Source organism: Crinia signifera, chromosome 3, assembly GCF_055691185.1.
Source record: "Crinia signifera chromosome 3, ASM5569118v1, whole genome shotgun sequence".
In the NCBI taxonomy this organism is placed as follows: domain Eukaryota; kingdom Metazoa; phylum Chordata; class Amphibia; order Anura; family Myobatrachidae; genus Crinia; species Crinia signifera.
Window position 1 is genome coordinate 288,645,206 of NC_139219.1, and position 24,482 is coordinate 288,669,687.

Below are 24,482 nucleotides of genomic sequence, written 5' to 3' on the forward strand. Positions count from 1 at the left end.
TTTTTTAAGTTGAAATGTTCTCCGCTTGGCTAAAGTATTAATTTTCACCTATGCTAAACACTTCCAATGAATAATTTATTGCTTATTTATTCTGCCTGAAAGGAAGGTCAGAATATGCATTTAAATGGAAATTTGCTTTGCAAGAGTAGCACAAAAGAAGTCTGTAATATCAGTGCCTTTCAGCTGGACGGAGATCACAAGTGGCTGGGCTGCTGAGCCCTGGAACAGTCACTTTATACTAGGGTCTTATCAAACACTATCAACTATTGTAATACACAGAACCGCCGGATAGGGTCATATATTCAGAGTGTTTCCCCGGGGCTCAGTTTGATGTCAGCTACCAAAAGATCAATGCAAAATAATACCTTCACATTTATTGTAACTGCTTCCACCTCCCCGATGTTCATGGTATTTGTCTGTTTATGTGCATCATTCAACTCTTTCATTCAATCGTATTCTAATTTCATACAGTTCGTTGGCAATAATTATTGCACCAAAGAGGACATATTGGTTTTTAATGACCTGCTTTACTTATAAGCATAGGCTTGTGCAGACCATTTAATTAGTGAGTGCACCATTGGATGGGCATGTCTATCACCACCTAATGGGCATGCCTATAACTGCCTACTGGACGTGTCTATCACAGGTCGTTCCTTTCCAACAGCACACCAGCGCTCCTGGACTCCACACTTCCGGGTAGTGCTGGGAATGCTGACAGACACTAGAGGTCTGGAAAGATGGCGCCCATTTTTTGGAGTGGCCACCGCGGACAGACTGTGCGGGTGGGCTGTGGGTTGGAGGCCGGAGGTGGCGGTGGTAGAGGGTGTGCTGGTCATTAGGGGGTGCCTGAGAACCCCATGTGCACACTTATGCTTTTGAGGCACAATTACATTTGAATCCAATGTATTAAGCCAGCAAGATCTTTACATGATAAGCTATCTAATATAAAACAGGGTTACCTACCCTCCCGGATTGGCCAATCCTCCTGGATTCTGCCTCACATTCCGGATCTCCCCTACAGCTGCCCGGCCGCATCATTGAATTACCGCGATTCGCGGCTATTCACCGGGAGGGGAGGGGCTAAATATGCAAATATCACCATTTAGCCCCTCTGCGAGGCCCTGCAAATTGGGGGAATTTACCGTGCTGGGGGCGTGGCTTGATGACTTCTACATCAGGCCCCCGCCCATGTGATGCTGACAGACTCCTCTCCGGGCTTCTCCCGGAGAGGAGAATTTAAAAGTAGGCAAGTATGATATAAAATTCGACAAATTCAAATGTAACACTATAGGCAATTGTAACTATGCAGTGGTGCACAGTACTCCAGAACTTATAAACTAGAAAGGAATACTGCAACTGTGGGTGGGGGTACCTAGTAGAGTGCTAGTTGTGCTGGCTCAGTTCCTTGAAGGCAGCACTGTCACTGCCCATTGGCAACTGTAATGGCACCTTACAGCCAGTAGTGCTACTGCAGAGCCGCCTAGAGCAGTGAAGTGATGCTCCAGACAGGACACCTGCAACTTCCGGAGCTGCCCACAGCATACAAATACAGAGCTCTATATTGTACAGTATATGCCCAATAAAAATCCTACTCTTAGAACATCCAAGAGCTTTATTATATAAGTCTAGTCCGGGACAGCAAAGGCATCCTTGTCTTGCAGTTCAGTTTGCTAAAGGAGTGGACTTTCCTTTTATTAGCCCTTTCTCTGCAGAGTCCAAGTAAGGCAGAGAATGCACATTGAATGCTGTGTACATACATAGTGAACTGTTGTATTAAGGTTTGGTGAATATCAATAATATTCAAATTGTTTCAATTTGTTTCACACAAGATATGTACTATGTACTGTATCAGTTACAGGACCTTATTCTGGTTCATACGCAGCGCTGCAAATTTTTCAGAGCTGCGTTTGATTTAAAGCCCACCCACCGTTCACATTGACGCAACCCCCCCCCCCCCCTTCTACAGTGTGAATTTGCCTGCACGGCTGCCAATGGATGTTTTTTCTCATTCGGCGGTTGCCGATCATCGAATGGTGTGGAGCGCATATGCAAAACTAATACACTCTCAGGTGTCTTAGGTTTGCGTGTGCCCTGTGCGAGGACAGGGCGGGCAGGTGACATCCGGTGATGATAGCTGCGCACTTCCCGTTGCTGTGTCATGGCTGCATTAACATAGGAATGCCCAACGTTTGCATGGGAACACCCATAAAATGCTGGGCGCTCCCATGGGCGTAACTACACGCCACCTCCCCGCCCACTCTGGTGGGCGCGAGCTCCTGGCGAACACTCTGTTCGCTGTGGCTGCTTGCACCCGGCGCATGCATATGCGCAGAAATGCGCATGTGCAGATAAAAAACATTGCGCTCGCATGGGAATTTGCATGTGAGCGTATAAACCAGAATAACCCATAATGTGGAGAGTACCTTTAGTGATATATACATCATACTGTATATTGAGTTGTTGGACTCTATACAAAAGCAAATTTTAGAATGCACCCTCAATGTGGAACATACTGTATGATATCATAAACTGATGATAAGTGACCGATGCCAGAAACATTAGAAACGTATCTCTTCTGTCTCACACAATATATATATATATATATATATATATATATATATATATATATATATATATATATATATATATATATATATATATATATATATATATATGGTACATGTGAATTATCTGGGCTGCCGATTTTGTCCTTAAGTTTAGTTAACTTAAGGACACCCGACCGACGCGATGCCCGCGATTTACCCCCAAATCATGGGCATCGCGTCGGTCGCGGCCGTTATAAGGGGCCGCGACACGACCGACGCGATGCCCGCGATTTCCCATAGACAGTAATGTTAAAAGACGCGATGGACCCGATTTCCCATAGACAGCAATGTTAAAATTATTACAGTAATGTTAAATGATGTGCAAAATAAAATGACAATGTGAAATGGGCCAATATGGCCATTTCACATTGGATATGTTTTAAAAAAAATGTTTCATGGCCCCCCACCACCGTTAACGCCACCCCGCTATTGACGCCAACCCGAAGCGTGGCGAGCGCAGTGAGCCCGCGAGGGGCGGCGGTACGCGTCCTCCGACCTTTTCATACCCCTACTATCCACGTCGGCGTGGAGCTGAGAATAGAAAGTGTGGCGAGCGCAGCGAGCCACCGAGCCCGAAGCGTGGCGAGCGAAGCGAGCCCCGCGACGGGACGCGGATACCTTCACAGGTATCCACGTCCCCTCGCGGGCTTCACAGGTGTCTCGCTGCGCTCGCCACGCTTCGGGCTCGGCGGCTCGTTGCGCTCGCCACACTTTCTATTCTCAACTCCGCACCGACGTGGATAGTAGGGGTATGAAAAGGTTGGAGGACGTGTACCACCGCCCCTCACGGCCTCGCTGCGCTCACCACGCTTCGGGTTGGCGTCAATAGCGGGGTGGCGTTAACGGGGCCATGAAACATTTTTTTTTAAAACATATCCAATGTGAAATGGCCATATTGGCCCATTTCACATTGTCATTTTATTTTGCACATCATTTAACATTACTGTAATAATTTTAACATTGCTGTCTATGGGAAATCGGGTCCATCGCGTCTTTTAACATTACTTTCTATGGGAAATCGCAGGCATCGCGTCGGTCGCGTCGCGGCCCCTTATAATGGCCGCGACTGACGCGATGCCCGCGATTTTTCATTTATATATATATATACTGGGCAGGGTTCCCTGCCTCTTTCATCCACCGTGGTGCCTTTCTTTGGAATTGGTATAGACAGGTATATATCAGGGATACAACGGGGCAGCACTCGAACGGATTATCAATTAACTAAATGCAGACCGACAACTGCTGAGGTCTGACGTTTCAGTAATTTTATTACCTTACTCAAAGACCCTTTGAGAAAGGTAATAAAATTACAAGGCACGTGCGTATTATTATACAGCCAGTGCAGTGCAGAGCTCTGAGAGCTGAGGACGGGGCCTGGGCTCCCTGGCTGTCAGTGATAATGACTGACAGCCAGCAGGCTGTGAGTGCGGGCAATGCACACAGAACAGGGGGGGGGGGTGACTTGCATACCATACCGTACGCACACTGCGCAAGGAAGCTGATTGGCTGGCAGTGTAATAGCGGGTGCCTCCCCCTCCTGCTGTGGGGATTGGCCACCCCGGGGGTCGGAGGGGGGACTCGGCTGCCGCCCAGCAAGTGTGCAGGCAGCCTGAATGTCAATCACTGCCGGTGGCTCCCCCTCCTGCTCTGGGGATTGGCAACACGTGGATGGAGGAGGGACCTGGCTTGGGCACGCAGGCTGAGCCTGTCACTCAATGAGGGGGGGGGGCAATCATCTTGGCAGGTATTGAATCCGCGGCCAGCACCATTTTATGTTGCGCAGTGCGCAGTGAGTCTCTGAGTTCTGCTCTGTCCAGCCTCCTCCACCTCCTGTTTGAGTGACCTGAGTGAGTTAGGACTGGAGGAGTCCTAACCAGCCTGCTGCTTCTTCTGTGTAGAGTGACAAGTCGGACACTGGCACTGCTGCCTAAACCCTGGACTGGTGTCTGGTGCATCTATTTTGTTGGTGAGTGACTGAGTCTGTCTTTGCACTGCAGCAGATAAGTAAGTTAGTACTGTTCAGTGAGTCACATGATGGTACAAGGCAGGGCGTGGGGCCTGGGGAAGCAACAGTATGTATAATAATAATGTATGCTGGGATATTTTGGCACTGTTTGACGGGGGACATATCTAGCACTGTGGGGCATATCTGTGTCTGGTACTATGGGGGCATATGTGTAATGGGCATCATGGTGTGGGGTGTAATGTTTAATGGGCAGCATTATGGTGTGGGGAGTATTGTGTAATTGCCATCATGGTGTGTGGCGTAATGGGCATCATGGTGTGCAGTGTAATGGGCATCGCGGTGTGTGGCGTATTGTGTAATTGGCATTACGGTGTGCAGCATAATTGGCATTATGGATAAACAGTGTTTAATGATTTAAGTAATCTGTAAAAATGCAGGGAAGACATAGCTGGACTGATCAAATCAATTAAGCTATACAGCACTGCTATAATACTGGAAGATTGCACTTCTTGGGGGAACAGCAAGCTGACTGGAAGTGACCCGGATGTTTCATGTGTAAACCCCCCACTACAGAATCGGTACTTGGGTGTAAGATACAGTTCTGTCTTTTTAATTCCCTTTTATTTTGTTTGAGATGTATTTCTTTTATGTGCACTTTTAAAATCTTTGTAACTATGGGGGAAATTTACCAAAATGGATTCGTAGAAAAAAGGTGTATTCGTAGGCAGAAATACACTTTTTTTTTACGAATTTGTATTTTCGGGATTTACAGACATGGATTTCCAAAAATACAACAATTCGTAGTCCTAAAGATGGAACATTCGTATTTGTATTTACAAATACGAATGTCCTACACCATCGATAGGATACGACAGAAATCACCATTCAAAAGAATGGTGGTTTCTGATTTACTAAGCAGCCGTATGGATAATACGGCTGCTAAGTGGTGTGAAACACCCACGCAAATACGACAGGAAAATAGAACACCATTTTCCTGTTCTATTTGCGTTTTAGCCTGCACGGATCAGTCAGATCCGTGCAGGCTTCAGTGAAAAAAAATAGAAAAATAAATAAATTAACATGAAAAAACTTTACCTTCAGCTCTGCATCAGCCCTATATTAATAAGCATTTTAAATAAACATCACATAACAGTCACACAAATGTTGTAAATAGTGATACAAATACAATTTTGAGCATTTCAGAAAGGTTCTCTGAGATCTTCATAATGAACATCCTGAGTGAAATTATTATTGTTATTTTTCTGTGACAGCAGACAAATGCCTATATTTACCAGTCATATGTACCTTTTAAGCCTATTGTAACTGGATTGTGATAATAGTTACTAGCAACGACGATGTTTGCACTTAGCATTTCCTTTGCCTTATTAATTAAGCCTGAATGAAGCCATGGGAAGCATGTCTGTACAATCTTCTTAAGTGCTCTGATGTGGTGGAATCAGGCTGCTGGACAATGTCACAATTAATGACAACTGAAAAAAACTGAAAAAAAATAATAATACATAATCGGTACTTTGCATATAAAAAGATAAATGAAAAACATGCTATGTACATTATTTAATGACAGCAGAATAATTTTATAATGCAGAAGGAGGACGAATACTCCATATGGTTGGGTATGATATGTTGATGACAACATTCATCATAACGTTGATATTGATCATGTCAAAATTCATCATATAGGCAGTGATGTAATGTCAGTATGGGCCTTATTCTAGTTCACTCTTTCTGACAAAATCCTTCTTAGATGGACAAAACCATGTGCACTGCAGGTGGGGCAGATGTTACTTGTACAGAGAGAATTAGATTTGGGTGAGTTATTTTGTTTCTGTGCAGGGTAAATACTGACTGATTTATTTTTACACTGCACTATAGATCTCACTTTGAAGTAAAACCCCACCCAAATCTAATTCTCTCTGCACAAGTAACATCTGCCCCACCTGCAGTGTACATGGTTTTGTCCATCTAAGAAGGATTTTGTCAAAAAGAGTGAACTAGAATAAGGCCCTATGGGCCTTATTCTAGGTCACTCTTTCTGACAAAATCCTTCTTAGATGGACAAAACTATGAGCACTGCAGGGGGGCAGATTTAACATGTGCAGATACATTTGTTCCACCTACATCTGATTTGGTGCCAACCACTTGAGGCCACTTTTAGAATTTTTTCCAGGGCCACTTTTAGTTCCCAATCTGCCCCTGGGTATGCCAATGCTGACACCACCCCCAAACATCAGCAGCATGTCGTTGTGCTGCAGCGTCTGGCCACAGGACCAGATCAGTACATGAGCACATGAGCAGATTGGAAAATGTGAAAGATTCATGTAAATGTTGAATTATTTTCAATCAGTTTCTTAGTTTCAGTACCATGGACAGCAGCTGCTACTCTACAGTATATAAAGGCAGTTAACGGAAAAGTACTGTTATTCATAGGAAAAGTGTAATGGGGCATACACATGGTGCGGTTCCTGGGCTATTTCTAAGCGATCTAACTAGATCACCTAAAAATTAAGCACAGAACGCTCCATGTGTATACCCCCGAGTGACTGCGATCGCTTGACTAGATTTATACTACGTGCTTGGCAGTGTTCTCATGGTAAGAACACAGATCTGCTTAGATCACTCAGCATACATTGCTGGGGCATTACATGTGTGCCAGCGATGTGTGCCGATCGATTATGTGCTAAACTAAATCATATCTCCCAACATGACCCATTCCACGAGGAACAACATGCTCTGTTCCTGGATTTCCCTGCCAGTGGCAGTTGCAGAGGTGGGACTGCGGCACAGTCCACTATTCAAATAGGGGAGCACACCAACTTCCGGGAAGTTCTGGCTGGCCATGTTTGGCAAAGTACAGTATGGGGTGACAGTTGGTTTGGCACCCCTAATTTATTTTTGGACTACGCTGCCTGCAACTGCCATTAGCAAGGAAGGTCAGGAAAGAGCTTTTATCCCTGCTGGAATGGGTCATGCTGGGAGATATGCTACATCACTTAGCACAGGGCTTCTGTCGCCCCATGTATATGCCACATAAGATTTATTTTTTCTGCAACTTTTTCTGAATAAACTCTACAACAGGTCTGTGATTTTGGTATACAGCCGATGCACCCACTCATTTGCTAAAGAGCTGGGAAAATTACAATAACTGTGTATAAAATCATTTTTAAAACCATAAAAATCCATCAGTTATTAACTTACAATACTCTAATGGAAGTTATAAAAATGAAAAGAAAAAAGCTCAACTACCATGATTACAGAGGTTGTATAATAACAATAATCAGCATACTGTAACACCATATACAGAAGCATGTTGCAGAGTATAAAGACAAAGGTCCTAGTACACAGGAGCCCGGAGTCTGCTACAAAAAATGGCATCATGCTCTATAACTGTAACAAACAAGAGGCACAGATACAGTATGTATCCGCGTATCTTCTTACAATGGCTGTCCGGCTATCATTTCCAGCATCTTCATGCTCCACCAGCTGGCCATTCGGCCGAGCCTTTTAATTTCAAGCCTTTCTTCTAGAAATCAATCTGTATTTCTGCTTCTATCCATGCATCATCTCATATAATTAACTAAATCAGCTATGGTGCAGCTAGACGACGGTCTCCTTCTACACACCATCTATCACATTAACTTCAAGTTCAAACACTGAACACTTGTTAGTCCCATAGAAAGTGCTCCGCTGTCCCAGTTCTCTGTTTATTAGAGGGACAAAGTCAATTATTGTATAAATAACTTTGTAGGAATAACTACTCTACTGAGTTTAATAGAAATAAATGTGTTTCTAAATCACAGATTTATTTTGTTTGTTTTTTTACTGTTTTTGTCTCTCTGCTCATAATTCTTCCCATTTCCACATTTTTCAGATTCCGGGGATATTATTTGGCACAACAGCATCTCTGTGGGAATGTAAAATGGCCTCCACTGCTCAGTTTTATTGCAAGAATAGTGGTTTCCATGACAACAGCTAATAACTAATAAACAATAAACATGACTACAGTATATAAAATACATTTTAGAGCACTCGCGCTGTGACAATTGCTTTCAGATAACAGGTTTAAGATTACATATTTTTGTGATTATGTTGAATAAGACTGCGAAAAAATTAAAAAAATAGTGAAAATATCTCCGTTCTATATCCCCCCTACACCTTTTTTATTGTTTGCTTTGTTTTCCCTTACATAGACATTTATTTTGTCTACCAGACTTGACTGAAAAATAAAACTATTTTTATTGATTAACTAAAGGAAAAACTGAACTGGGGGACATTTTACATCTTTGTAAAGCACTTGATAATACAGTTCAGTAGTTCATGAAGGATTGATGGAAGCATCAAAAGACACAGGGGCAGATTTATTAAGCTTGGAGAAGAGATAAACTGGAGATAAAGCGGAGAAAAGGTAAAAGGAGATAAAGCACCAGCCAATCAGCTGTGTTTGAAAAAGACAGTTGGAAGATGATTGGCTGGTGCTTTATCTCCTTTTACCTTTTCTCCGCTTTATCTCCAGTTTATCTCTTCTCCAAGATTAATAAATCTGCCCCTAAGGGGGTATTCAATCCAAGATTACAACTGGAGGATGGTCCTGACAGTCGGAATTCCATCCATTTTTCGTCTTATCCGACAGTACATTGACAGTCGGTAATCAATGAACGCCCGTGAATTCGACTATCCGCAGCCGCTTCCAACAAAACAAATCCGACTTTAAAATGAGTCAGATCTGACAATGCTGTTAGCCTGGTGGGGCGCGTGCTCCAGCATCACTGCCTTCTGTTACCCAGCTGTTACAGCTGCGCTGATGGCGAGGAGGCGTGGACAATGAAGGAGAACTGGAGTGCATATACCAAAATGCTGTTCTGCCTTCCCTTTATCTACTATTGTATTTTAGTACTTCTTTGGTCATTATTAGAACAGCAAACCTGAATGAAGAAAAGATAATCATTCAAATTTTATCTTAAACACTTCCGAATATACTGTACATAAAAGAATATAGATGGAGTCGCACGCAACATAGCGGCTCCTGGCGCCACCCCCCCTCCATAAGAATCCAACAGAATGGAGCGCGCGCAGGAGATGCTTGCACGCCCCATTCTGTCAGGCTGCCAGTCTACCCCGCTCTCCCCCGCTCACTGCCTGTCTCCCTGAAGCAGAGACAGGGAAGCACCCGGTCCTTGCTCCCCGTCGCCTTGCAGAGTGGGGCGTGCGAGCGAGTGACCCGCCTGCGCATCCCCATCTGCCGGCCATGCCCCCCACCAGCCGCTTGCAGCGCTATGGATATGTTGCGATGACGTGCTTGCCAAGGCTGGCGCCATCTGTATATTTATTTACTAAAACTTTATCAAATGTTATTGTGTAAGGCTATCTTTCCTTTAATAATACATTTCTAGTGCCTCATAGATCTACGCTGTCTGCCTGCCATTGGCTTGGCTGTCTCTAATGCTGTCTCTTTTCTTGCACTCTTACGGTCTCTCTTTAAAACTCCCTTTTATGCTGATGGTCTATAAATGCTTAGGCTGAGCCCGGCCCCTAATGGCAGATAAAAGCAGCTGCTGACCTCCCCTGTTGGCTGATAATTGCACGCAGTAGCTTTGCATGTGCACTGAGGTGAAGAGGTCGTTTCATTGAGATGTGCAATTTATATGGATTATACTGTTAAAGAAATAGACCACAAGCGAAATTTTATCAGCGTATAAGTTAACCATTTTTTCTTTATAAAAAAAACCCTGTGAACTAAGGTTGATATTAATATTATGATCAATGCAAGCTTCTTCTCACACCAGCATGAATTATAACGATGGAAGTACAGTGTATTTGCCTATACTAAACAACTGCAAAGGAATGTTCTGCAATGGCCAATTCATACTTCCATGACAGCCTGTTCCATAGAGGTATTTCAGTATGTAATGAAGATGTTTTATGGGTGCCCTTATCCTATAAAAAAATAACTACATCCATATATTAATAACAGCAAATAGCTCGAGGACCCATATGGAAAAAAAATCCATATCAACAAATGTCAGCATTGAGGATCTTCCAGCAGTAATAAAATACATTCTATTTCACTATAGAATTTCCGGTACTTATGTAGTATCTGGGCTGCAGATTTTTTGATTGTATGCCTTAAGTTAAGGCATACAATCAGATGCGATGCGATGCGATATCGCATCGCATCGCATACGATGCGATGCGATGCGATGACCCGATTTTTCCATAGGATTCAATGTTAAAATGGACTGAGTCCATTTTAACATGAAATTCAATGGGAAAAAGGGGTCCTTTTCATACCCCTACTATCCAAGTGGGCATGGAGTTGGATATAAACCTGTGGCGAGCGTAGCGAGCCACCGAGCCCGAAGCGTGGCGAGCGAAGCGAGCCCCGCGAGGGGACGGTATTCTGTGTCCCCTCGCGGGGCTCGCTACGCTCGCCACGCTTCGGGCTCGGTGGCTCGCTACGCTCGCCACAGGTTTATATCCAACTCCATGCCCACTTGGATAGTAGGGGTATGAAAAGGACCCCTTTTTCCCATTGAATTCCATGTTAAAATGGACTCGGTCCATTTTAACATTGAATCCTATGGAAAAATCGGGTCCATCGCATCGCATCGCATCGCATCGCATGCGATTTGGTCGGGTGCGATGCGATGCGATGGACCCGATTTCAAAATCGGCAGCCCAGTTACTACATAAGTACCGAATTTCCGGTTGGTTGAATGACAAAATGGGCAAATAAGGAAAACAATTATTTCTAGTTTTTAATTCTGGTTAGTGTGGATGGATTTCAGTCAAGGGCAATGGACAGAGCGGCAGAGACTCTCATGTTGGCACTGCCAGGGGCAGGGATACTTTCGGGGGATGAAAGGGAGGGCCTGATGTATTAGGAAAAAGAATGTACATGGAGAAGAGGGAAGGGCAGCCAAACTATGGAACTCTCTGCCTGGTGAGGTGGTGTCGGCAGACACAATAAATATGTTTAAAATAAGGTTAGACAAACATTTATTGGCTAAAAACATCCATGGGTACAAATCAAAATAACAATCTTTAAAATATCAGTATTCACTACATAAAACAAGAGTTAAGCTAATAAACCAAGGTTGAACTGGATGGACGCAAGTCTTTTTTCAGCCTTAACTACTATGTAACTTTGCACCCCGGCGTCCGGTCTACAAGGTGACTATTTGCTGTCCACCCTGCTCGGACTTTAAAAACATATAATATGAAAATGCAGGCTGCAGCATTACTATTAGTGGGCAATCTGGACACACTCTAAACCCTGGGATTTCAAGGTTGCAGTCTGACAGACATCACATGTCACATGATTGCTGGCACTGACAGGGAGCTCTTCTCCCATGTGGCACTGGCAGGGAGCTCTCCGCAGACACAGCCATCATCCATACTACTGAACTCACTGCCTTAGTGTCACACCTGGGCCCGTGCTGCTGCATCTCCCATCTCTCCCCTTTCCCTCGCCACAGCTCCCTGCCTGTCTGCATCTCTGCCCGGTGGCTCTTCCTTCCACTTCAGATGCACGGGCAGGCGGTGTTGGCATTATGAGGTCACCTGCATGGCATCGACACTGGGATGAAGTTGTTGAGGCACCTAGAGGCCGGGCCCGGTGGCGGCATTTTGGTCCTTGGCACGTGCCTGAGAGCTCCCCCTAAATCCGCCCATGCTTGGAGCACTTATTCTACAAGTGAATGCCCAATAGTTGCCCAGCTACAATTACTTAGCTTAGAGGAGAAGATACAGGTGAGATGTGTATGATGTGTATGACACATGTACAGGTACTGAGAATGGCAAGATCTATCCTCAAAGCAAATTTGCATGCAACTCTGAATTGGGCCAAATATTAACATCATTCAAATCCGGGTAATTAAACAGACATTCTTACCATCTGGGAGCCTGTCCGGACTGTCTCTGGGTTTCGGGCCTCGGTGCTGTCGGCACCCTGTGTGCGGTGCGGCTGTTCCACGGTCATCCCTTGTGTCCACTGCTGGGTCTGCGGCTGTGCAGCATGCCTCCCTTCTCACGCTGGCTGACAGTTCTTGGCTCCCTATGGCTTTCCAGTCTGCCGCCATTGCTCATGGCCACAGGCGTGGTGTTCCCAAGCAAACTTTCCCACCAGAGAGAAACATGGTGGCTGCCATGTATGGTCTAGTACCCTGTCTCCCTTGAGCCAATCCTGTGTTTCCCAGTCATACAGCCATTTCCAGCTTCCCATCGAGCATAGGTATGCTGGGAAACCCAGTTCTAATTGCCAATGTGCTTGCTAACAGGTATTCCAGCTCCTGTGATCCATCGCTCCTGAGTTACAGATGTTCTACCATCGCTCCTGAGCAATTGAAGTTCTACCATCGCTCCTGTGTTTTCGTTGTTCTACCATTGTTCCTGCATTCATTGTCTGCAACCACAGTAACGTACCCCTCTGCATATTGTGTTTAGCGGGATATCTGTTATCCCTCACAATATTACACATTTACAGATTTTACACCAATAGTATGCCAGGTTTTTCCAGTTAACTAGGAAACTGTATAGACTCTGTGCTGCTGGGGGCCCTGCTCCTTCTACTATATAATACCCCTTTTACACCGCCGAAAAATCCGGGTCAGCGGCGGGTCAGACCCGGATCTTCGGCGGTGTAAATCCCTAACGCTGTGTCCCTTTACACGGGACTTCTACCCAGGTCCTGACCTGGGTAGAACACGGCTAGGACCTGGGTAGAGGGCGGTGTAAATGGGAACGCCGGGTCGGATGACTGGGGGCCGCCTAGCAGCTTACCTTAGTGCTGGGCTGCCCTCAGCAGCGTTCAGGGTACGGCGGCATCGATCGGCGCTTGAAGATGACATCGCACTGTCATCTTCAAGCACCGGGAAGGGGCGGGAGGGGGGTGCGGGCGTTTAAGCCCGTCCGGTGTAAATGCCCCTAAACGCCGGGTCGCACCCGGCTTCAACCAGGGTCCAAAAAGCCGGGTGTGACCCGTGTTTTGGTCTAAAAGGGGTATTACTCTCATGGGTAAATGTACACGGCAACCAATCAGCTTTGAAGTAACATTTATGAATTGCATTCCATAAAATGAAATGTAGCAGCTGATTGGTTGTCATGGACCACTTCTCCACTCTTCATCATGGCTTCATAGATTGACCACTCCGTCTAAAACTTCCTGTTGTCTCCATTCCCCTCCTCACATATGACACTGGCTGCCCTTGCCATCTGCGGTACTCTCCTTATGGCCTAATTCAGTTTTGATCAGAACGGGGCGAATTTGGTCCCATGCCGGTGGTGGGGGGGTCTGCGCATGTACATATGCAGACCCCCTGTGTGAACACCTTTGGCAAGTATGACACTCACCAAGGCATTTGCATGGGTAGGGGAGGGAGTGGGTTTATGAGAACCCCCAGCATTTTATGGGCGTCCCCATGAAAAGACAGACGTGGCGTTCCCTGCTCGAGGCGGGCAGCTGATGTCACATGATCTTGTACATATCCCCTTGCATGCTAGCAAAGGGAATGCGTCCGACGGGTGGGGGCGGGCATTTGTTGGGGCGGAGCTTACCTGCTCGCTATGCTGCATGTGTACGCTGCCTAGCGAGCGGGTCTGAATCAGGCACAAAATCAACACATTTCACTACTGGTGATATGAACAATTCAGGTCTATCCTCTCCCACTGCAATTAGGGGCATATGAAGTTCTGCATGCAATGAAGAGAAGATACATCAGTGTCAATGCAGCTTGAAAAAGCAAAGGGACATGAGATCTTTTGAAGGACATTCATCCTAATAGCAAAATGATCCAGAAAGAGAGGACAGGCTTCAGGCCATGAGGGTCAGGCTTTGGACTTAGTAAGAATTCGGAAAACAGTTGTTGAGGATTGGGGGTTATACTGGTTGACTCGTTTGGATGCGAATTCGCACCCTTACGAGTCAACCAAACCCGCATTGCGGATGATGGCCAGCCGCGACCACCACTTTGCAAGGTGGATTTGCACACAGGCCTTGCGAACGGATGTTACACAGTAAGATCGATTCACTTCCTTTTGTTATCCACCCCCATCATTCGATGGTTGGCGACCATCAAATGATGGCGAAGGAGCACACGATATAAAAGTGGTTCTTAAGTCACTTATTATATGCGTGGACGCTCGGGGGATAGGGGGTGGGAAAATGACATCCGGTGCCTGCCCGCGCATCATCAGCTATTAGCATATGGGAACGCCCAGTGTTTTTATGGGAACGCCCATGAAACGCTGGGCGTACGCCTATGCTAATGACCCTTATGCTAATGGCCCAGCCCGCCACCCCAACACCCTCTACAAGCAAGTATGGGTGCGTGAATCCAGTGTACAGATTGTTTGCCTGTGGATGCATGCACCCAGCGCATGCAAATGCACAGAAAGGCGATTGCGCAATAACAAAAACATTGGGTCCCTTGCGAACGAGCGGCCACAGCGAATGGATCTGCATAAGGTCCATTGTTTGTTGATTATGGTACTTTGGAAACGACTTGCATAAAAGTATGTACAGTATCTGGTTTTGATCTTGAGAAATAATGAATTGGAAAATCCAGGCGGCTGAAAATCCAGGCGGCTGAAATGTTTTATTTGATGATTCATAAAAACAAAACCCCACTTTTCTCCAGATTTATTTTCATTACCTTGAAGTCCTATGGACAATATTACTGTAGTGCATGTACAGTAATAAATAAAACACAGTGGAGTGACGTTCCTTGTATTAATATCTTGACAGGCAATATACTCTGTCCATTTTTCTTAATTCAATCCCATCTGAGAAAACACCCCTGCATCTATTCGCTGTATAGATAATCAAATATCAATAGATAAAAAAGTGTGAAATGATCAAATTAGAGTGAAATCAGTCAAGAGAAGCCGTGCTCTCCATACATCATGCAGACTAATGTGCTCAACCTAATAGAATATACTATGGAAAAACAATAGAAAATACAATATATTTACATTTACGGCTGTATTACCGGAGAACATTAAATAAACATTTTTTTAATATGTAAAAATGAACAAATGTAATTTGTTTCCACAACTGTTCTCGATGCTACAAATTGTGCAAAGATGTTATTCACCACCCCACATGAGAGCGGCATCAGAAAGAGGGTGCAGGCCACACAATGGTGTCACCCTCGGAGGGGGGGTGACATCAAATTGTTGGCTGTTCTGTAGGGACCGGAGCCGAGTGCTGCTGCACTTGTCTTCTGTCGCATAAGAGGTGCAGCCACTAGTCTCAAGTGATGCAACTGGCATACAGTACCTTCCAACTTGTTAAAGTTGCCATTTGGGAACCTGAGCGCCATAGGCACGCGCCCAAAATGTAAAGGTGTGGCGTAGCTGTAAAGTGGCATGGCTTATACTCACGGCGCTCCAGAGAGGCCACACCCCATTTTCACTGCTGTGGTGGCATGGCCAAAAACTCTCAGAGCCGCTGGCCATTCCCCCAGCATACATTTTTCTGAGAATAGAAGTGAATGTATGGCGGAAGCATATGCATGGTGTACTCCCCGCTGTGCCACAATCGGTGTGCTGCGATGTGTACACAACAAGACAGAAGGACACATCTTTATGTTTATCTCTGCAGATACAGTATCTCTGGAAGAATAGCCACAGCTCCTTTCCCAATAATTAACTGTTAATTGATAATGGCGCAATCAATTTCCGACACTGACGACAAGTTCCCAGTGAAATTTTTGGGCCCGGGATGGAGAAATTAGGCCGGGTCCTCCTTCCCCTTCGCGAAACCCCGGCGTGTCTGAGACCACTTGTGTCCACAGCAATGACCACACTACTCAACCTCTGCATTGCTTCCTGGGAAATGTGAACTTTGTTTATGACAAATTATGCTTCACAGACTCCTGTCCTGTGCCCCTATCTGTTTGGGCTCAGAACTGGAGGCCCCGCAATGTTCCCCCCTCCCCCTGATGACTGCCCTGGTTGGTGGGAAGGTAAGTATAATATGCAGAATGTCTCTTGGAGCTAAGAGGGGCGATGTACACCTCCCACAACATCACTCTACACAGTATGCGCAGTACAATCCAAATGCATGCGATCAACTCCTAGGTATGGAGTCCCGGACACAACAATTTGGGAGAGACAGAACAAAGCATTCTCCCCTACTAACACACCACACACCCTGCATCCATTCTAGAAATGTACTGACCTCTGTGGTAGATTTTAGCTTTCTTTCGGTATGCTCAGTGTTGGGAGTAACCTTAAGGATGCTAAACCCGTAGTAAACCAATAGCAAATATATCCCACTTCAATAACAAATGTTTTCTCATGGTGCTAATAAGTTAAATATTCAGCAAATAGGAATGGTGTATAGATTGCTGTATTCTATATTGTATCTGACTGATGCTAAACTATATTTTGTTACTGTGTTATGCATGGTAATAACAATAAAGTGTATAATATCGTATCGTATCGTAAGGATTGAGGTCACCAGTGTTATTCATTTTTAACTACTGTTGACCATAGAATTTGACAACTGATAAGAACCACTTGGCCCAACCTTTGGTGGTGGCTGGAAGACCATAATATAGTGATTTTGTGGTGGTCTATATCAGCCAATGTATTATAAGGGTTAAATAAAAATGAGCCATAGATTTGGTACTGTATATACACAGGTAGGGATTTTTTCTATTTTGTAATAGAATTTATTTAAATCCTTTCTGGCTAAAGTGGTTCTCGCTGAGAAAATTGTCTGCATAGTGGGCATAAGTTACATTTTTCTTCATACAGTATTTAAATGTGTTTTATTTCACAATGTAACAGGAGCTGTGTTCCTTTACATTGCACCTATGGCCTTCATCTAAAAACAGCCTTACTGTATGCTGACTGACCCATAAAAGTGCAAATACATCTTATTTACCTACAGACAGTACCTCCCTCCTCATTGCTGCAGTCAAGTTAAACAGCCCTTCTAGATGTGGACCAGTCGTGAGAGCGTTTACTGAAGCTGCACCAGAAATGCTCCTTATTCACATCGCTCTGTAAATAATATGCATACTAAAGAATTTGCTGATTAAAATGATATGCAATATGCATGTGTTCTGTGTATGAATGCAGCGTTATCTGCTTACAAAATGCTACATTATAGTTTTTTTTCTCAATTACCGAGGGGAAAAGACGATCAATGCTGAACAATATGCAAAACCAGGTTGCTTTTGCTATTTTAAACAGGGTTGCCGACTTGTGTAGTCTCCTCTCCGGGAGAAGCCTGGAGAGGAGACTTTCAGCAGCACTTTGGGGGGTTGGGCGTGATGTCATTAAGCCCCACCCACAGGATGGAAACTAACCGGGATTGCAGATCTCCGTGGAGGGGGCGGGGCTAAAATGACACAATTCTGCCACTTTAGCCCCGCCCCCTCCTCAGAGACCCAGGTATTGCGAGCATTCTGGGAGGGTAGGCAACCCTGATTTTAAATGTTTTCCACTTTAAAAGATCAGGCAGACTCGCTGGAACTTTGCCAATGCCTGAATTTTATTATAATTAATAATATTAACCTTTACAGTATATGGCACCACAAGGGTTCTGCAGGATCTTACAGTGCCTAGTTTTTGTTTGGAGGTAACTGCACAGCCACATGGAAGCAGCTGTGGAATTCTGTTTAAATAAGATTCAAATGCAGTAGGAAGCGTCTGTAGAAGATAGACGCGCCCCGCTTGCATTATGCATACCTCCCGACTTCTTGAACCTATGAAGTGGGAAGGCACCCCCGTGCCAAAAAGGGGACGTGACCTATGCAAATGAGGGATGTGGCATATGCAAATGATGCCGCCGCTGGGCCCCCTTTTTCAACCTCTGTATCGCTGAATAGTGCACAGCGTCTTTTCCTTCAGGCTGGGGGGACTCCCAACTGGCCCCCCACCCACAGCGGGACACTGCCAGCCCCGGGCAGGGGCGGGACCATCCCCCCCAAAAATGGGACGTCCCACGAAAAACGGGACTGTTGGCAGGTATGCATTATGATATTTCCAGGAAGTGGACAGCCTGTGTAAGCTGAAGTTTGTGCAGCCTGGTTTCCAGATTCAGACACCTGAGTCCAGCAAGTCTGCGTCTGATGACAGACCCTGTACCCATCATCAATTTTTGATGAATGGTGCTGAGTGCTAACCTAGCTCGACTTTTTAAATGCTGTAACATGTTAATGATGTGGCTGGCGGCTGTCCCCGTCTCCCCATTACCATGGGGGTTATTCTGGTTGATTCGCTCGGATGCGTATACGCATCCTTGCGAGTCAACCTAACCCCGCCTTGCGAATGGCGGCACACTGGCCCGCCATTCACAAAGCGCGTTCCCTCACACTCACTGCGAATGGATGTTTTGCATAGACATTAATTCCAGCATGCAGGAATTAATTGCACCCATAGAATGATGTGGAATCAGCACGCAAATGTAAGAGTGGTCTGAGGCACCCTTACATATGAGTGTACATTCTGAAGGAAATGGGAGGTCAGCTGACATCCGGTGAGGTCAGCTGCCCGCCCCTGTCGGCCATGTCATGGCCTCATTAGCATGATAAAGCCCAGTGTTGTCATGGGAACGCCCATAAAACACTGGGCGTTCACATATGCTAATGGAGCCACCCACCGCCCAGCAGTCTATGTATTTGCAGTGGGTGCCTTCGCAGTAACATAACAGCAGTTGCGAACAGACCTGAATAAGGTCCCTTGAGTGGCAGTGCACACTAAGGTGCCATAGTAATCAGGGTGCTCGCAGCAATGGAGAAGACACTGTCAGCGCCGTAAAAACTATGGCGCCTTACTCAACTGTGTAGTCTGCGTAAGGCTGGCCCTGGCTGCAGGTAGCAGTGGGCTATAAGCACATTTTGAGACGGTTCTGCATATTGGCACAGCCACTCCATCAGATATGTATGTAAACCATTGGGATGCATACAACATTGCGTACTCAAACTGTATAGAAAAAAAAGAGTCAATAGTAGTTAACTCAGGTAGAATACAGAATCTGCCTCTTTTTTCTAGGTTTACAACCACACCTCTCATGTATAGAATTTGACTGCAGATAAGAACCACTTGGCCCATCTAGTCTGCCCCTTTTTTAAACATGTTACCTCAAACCATATTTGATCCTTATTTTTTGTAAGGATATCAATATGCTTATCCCTAGCAAGTTTAAATTGTACTACTGTATTTGCGTCTACAACCTCTGATGGTAGGCTATTCCACTTATCTAGTACTCTTTCTGTGAAGTTATTCTTCCTCACATTTCCCCTAAATCTTCCTCCCTCTAGTTTCAGTGCATGTCCTCGTGTTCTATTGCTCCTCTTCCTGTGAAGAATGTCTCCCACCTGTACCTTGTTAAAACCCTTGATATATTTACATAGTTACATAGTTACATAGTAGGTAAGGCTGAAAAAAGACTTGCGTCCATCTAGTTCAACCTGGTATAGATATCCATTGCTGATTTGGTAGGTTCTGCTATTTTACAGACAAATTATATTTCTTATTTGTACCCATGGATGTTTTTCTCCAGTAAATGTTTGTCCAACTTTGCCTTGAACGCATTTAATGAGCCAGCCGTTACCACCTCTCTGGGAAGAGAGTTCCAGAGTTTGACTGTTCTGACCGTAAAGAAATTCTTTCTACTAGCTGAATGAAATCTTTTTTCTTCTAATCTATACTCATGCCCTCGCGTCCTAGATTCCTTTCTAGTAGAAAATAGGATGTGTGACAGTTCCTTATATTGGCCCTTGATATACTTGTACATGTTGAGCATGTCCCCCCTTAAACGTCTCTTTTCTAATGTAAATAGTCCCAAATTGCTTAATCTCTCCCCGTAGCTTAAATTCTCCATTCCCCTAATAAGCTTTGTTGCTCGCCTTTGGACTTTTTCTAATTCTATGATGTCCTTTTTATAGTGTGGGGCCCAGAACTGTACTCCGTACTCTAGGTGAGGTTGCACCAATGCTTTATATAGTGGCATAATTACCCTTGAGTCCCTAGTTTCCATTCCCCTCTTAATACATGCCAGAATTTTGTTGGCCTTTTTTGTAGCTACATTACAATGGGCACTACATCCTAGATTGCTGTCTATTTGGACTCCTAGATCCTTTTCAAGTATGGAATTACCCAGTTCCTCTCCGCTAAGGTTGTAACTTGCACACTGGTTGTGTCTCCCAAGGTGCATAACCTTACATTTATCTACATTGAACCTCATCTTCCATTTTTTAGCCCACTCATCTAGAATTGCAAGATCATTTTGAAGCATGGTGACATCTTCTGGTGATTTGATGACTTTGCTAAGTTTTGTATCGTCCGCAAAGATGGATACATTGCTGAGTACCCCTATCCCTATCCCATATTTGAAAGTTTCTATCATGTCCCCCCTTTCCCTTCTCTGCTCTAAAGTATACATATTAAGATATTTTAGTCTTTCCTGGTACGTTTTGTGATGTAGGCCATGCACCATTTTAGTTGCCCTTCTTTGTACAGTCTCTAATGCATTTATATCCTTCTGGAGATATGGCCTCCAGAACTGAACACAATACTCTAGGTGAGGTCGTACCAATGACCTATACAGTGGCATTATTACTTCTTTCTTTCTACTGCTGATACCTCTCCCTATGCAACCAAGCATCTGACTTGCCTTCTTCATTGCATTGTTACATTGCCTACCTGCTTTTAAGTCCCCTGAAATAGTGACACCTAGATCCCTCTCTTCCTCAGTAGTTTCCATTAGTGCCATTTATACTATATTTAGTCTTTGGATTTCTGAGACCAAAGTGCATGATTTTGCATTTTTTGGCATTAAACTGTAGTTCCCATGCTCTTGACCATTCTTCTAATCTACCTAGATCCTCAATCATTTGTTTTACCCCTCCTTTTTGCATACCTTTGTGTCATCTGCAAAAAGGCACATTTTACCCTCAATTCCATTTGCAATATCACCAATAAAGATATTAAAAAGCACCGGTCCAAGTACAGATCCCTGGGGTACTCCACTTGTAACCTTTCCCTCCTTTGACTGTACTCTGTTTACTACAACTCTCTGTTTTCTGTCCTGCAACCACGCTCTTATCCATTCAACTATCTTAGAATCCAATCCCAAGCTTTCAAGTTTATTTAACAGTCTGCGATTTGGGACAGTGTCAAAAGCTTTACTAAAGTCTAGATAAGCTACATCTACAGCCCCACCTTGATCTATTAGTTTAGTCACCCAGTCAAAAAAGTCAATAAGATTTGTTTGACATGATCTTCCCCCAGTAAACCCATGCTGCTTTGGATCCTGTAAATTGCTGGTTTTGAGATATTCTACAACTCTTTGTTTTAAGAGTGTTTCCATCAATTTCCCTACTACTGATGTAAGGCTCACTGGTCGATAGTTGCTTACCTCTTCCTTGCTTCCACTTTTGTGCAGTGGGACTACATTCACTGTTTTCCAGTCCTTTGGGATTACTCCAGTAGCTAGGGACTGGTTGAATAATTCTGTTTTTGGTTTTACCAGCTCCCCTTTAAGCTCTTTTAGTATCCTTGGATTTATCCCATCTGGCCCCATTGATTTATCCACTTTCAGTTTTGAGAGTTCTGTGAGGACTTTCTCCTCTGTAAATGTACTTGTCTCTCCCTCAGTTTTCTGACTATACTTGCAACTTAACTGTGGCCCCTTCCCCTCTCTTTCAGCAGTGAATACTGAGCAGAAATAATTATTAATATTATCTGCTATTACATTGTCCCCCTCAAGAAAACTTCCACTCTCTGTCTTCAGTCTAATTATTCCACTTTTTGTTTTTCTCCTTTCACTTATATACCTAAAAAAAGTTTTCCCCCCTTTACCCACTGACTGGGCCATTTTTTCTTCAGCCTGTGCTTTTGCATATCTGATTACCTTCTTAGCCTCCTTCTGTCTAACAAGATACACCTCTTTGTCCTCATTCTTCTGCGTCTGCTTAAATTTCTTAAAGGCCAACTTTTTTGCTTTCACAATACTTGCTACTTCTTTTGCAAACCACAATGGCTTTCTTTTTCTTGTGTTTTTCCTAACTCTTTTGACACAAAGTTCTGTTTCTTTTAGAATTGCACTTTTTAATTTTTCCCACTTATCCTGCACTCCTTCCAAGTTCCTCCACTCTGTCAAAGAATCCCTCACAGAGTTTCCCATCTCTACAAAATCAGCCTTTCTAAAATCTAACACCTTTGTTTTTGTGTGCGATGAGTCAGTCTCTGTCTTTATTTTGAACCATACTGCTTGATGGTCACTGGATCCCAGATTTTCACCCACATTTATGTCAGATATTCTGTCACCATTTGTAAGTATGTTTGATAGTAAGTGCGTAGTGGTACAAAAACAATAGGTTTGTTTTTTACGTTTTAGGCGTAGTGGGTGCCTTATATTGGTTTATGTCTCAAACCGACTGACCTGGACATGAAGAAGTTAACCAAAATTGGTGTGTTGTGGAATAAAGAGTTTGGATTTGTGTGGGTGGGTTCTCCTCTTCTCTAGTGCCAGCATTTTAAAATTGTAAAATGTAAATTTGCCATGACTGTTGTTTATTGATAGTGGTTAAGTTAAATATACCGATCTGTCCTCTTTGTTTGTTGCTGCATTATGCAGCATTGCATAGACATTGCAGTTTGCCACACCATTGGTGCATATGCAGGGCTGCTGTACAAAAGCAGCGGGGAGGGGGTGGGCAGGGGGCTGCCACATGGGGATGCCAGCATAGTTCACTCTTCTCTAAGAGAGAGAATTCCTTCTTAGCTGAACAAAACCATGTGTACTGCAGGGGGGCAGATGTAACGTGCAGAGAGAATTAGATTTGGGTGAGTTATTTTGTTTCTGTGCAGGGAAAATACGGACTGCTTTATTTTTACACTGCAATATAGATCTCACTTTGAAGAAAAACCCCACCCAAATCTAATTCTCTCTGCACATGTTACATCTGCCCCACCTGCAGTGCACATGGTTTTGTCCATTTGAGAAGGAATTTGCCTCTAAGAGTGAACTAGAATAAGGCCCTAGATGTCAGCGCCTGGCCAGTTCTAGGCGATTTCTGACACAAATAAAAGTAGGTTTAGACTGACTTTTATTTGCGATCAGGGAAAACTCATTCGATGTTCAGCAACCATCGAATAATTTTTTGCCTGTACGACCGCATGCAAATTGATGTGTAAGCATGCACATCCAATCCCATGCCGGCGCAAACATTTTCATGACAGTCAGGGGCGGGCATTTGCTTACCCGGCGATTGGCATTTACCGCTCACTAAGCAGCGAAAGAACGCTGCTTAGCAAGCGGGTCTGAAACAGGACCAAAATGTCAGTGGGATTTCACAGCTATTTTAATTAACAGCTACCATAGTAGTGGGGTATAGAGTGCTGACGGGTATAGGTCATTGGATAGACAGCAACTAGGTCGACAAGCATTAGGTGGACACCACTAGGTCGACATGCATGAATGTCGACATGACTGAAGGTTGACATGGGGTTAGGTCGACAGGGTCATTAGGTCGACAGAAGCATTAGGTTGACATGGGGAAGGTCGATTGTCAAAAGATACACATTGGGTTTTTAACTTTTTTTCCCACTCCACACAGTTGACATGGACACTAAAAAAGTTGCATGGCTCGCTGCACTTACCATGCTTCGGGCACGGCGCCTCACTATGCCCGGCACACTATTTTCCATACCACCACTCCCTAGTGGATGGTAGGGCATGAAATACTGACTGTCAGCACTTATCGGCTCCAAAAAAGTGAAAAACCCCATGTCGACCTTTTGACTGTTGAACTTCCCCATGTCCACCTAATGCTTGTGTTGACCTAATGACCCTGTCGACCTAACTACATGACGACATTCAGTTATTTCAACCTTCATGCATGTTGACCCAGTGGTGTCGACCTAATGGTTGTGGA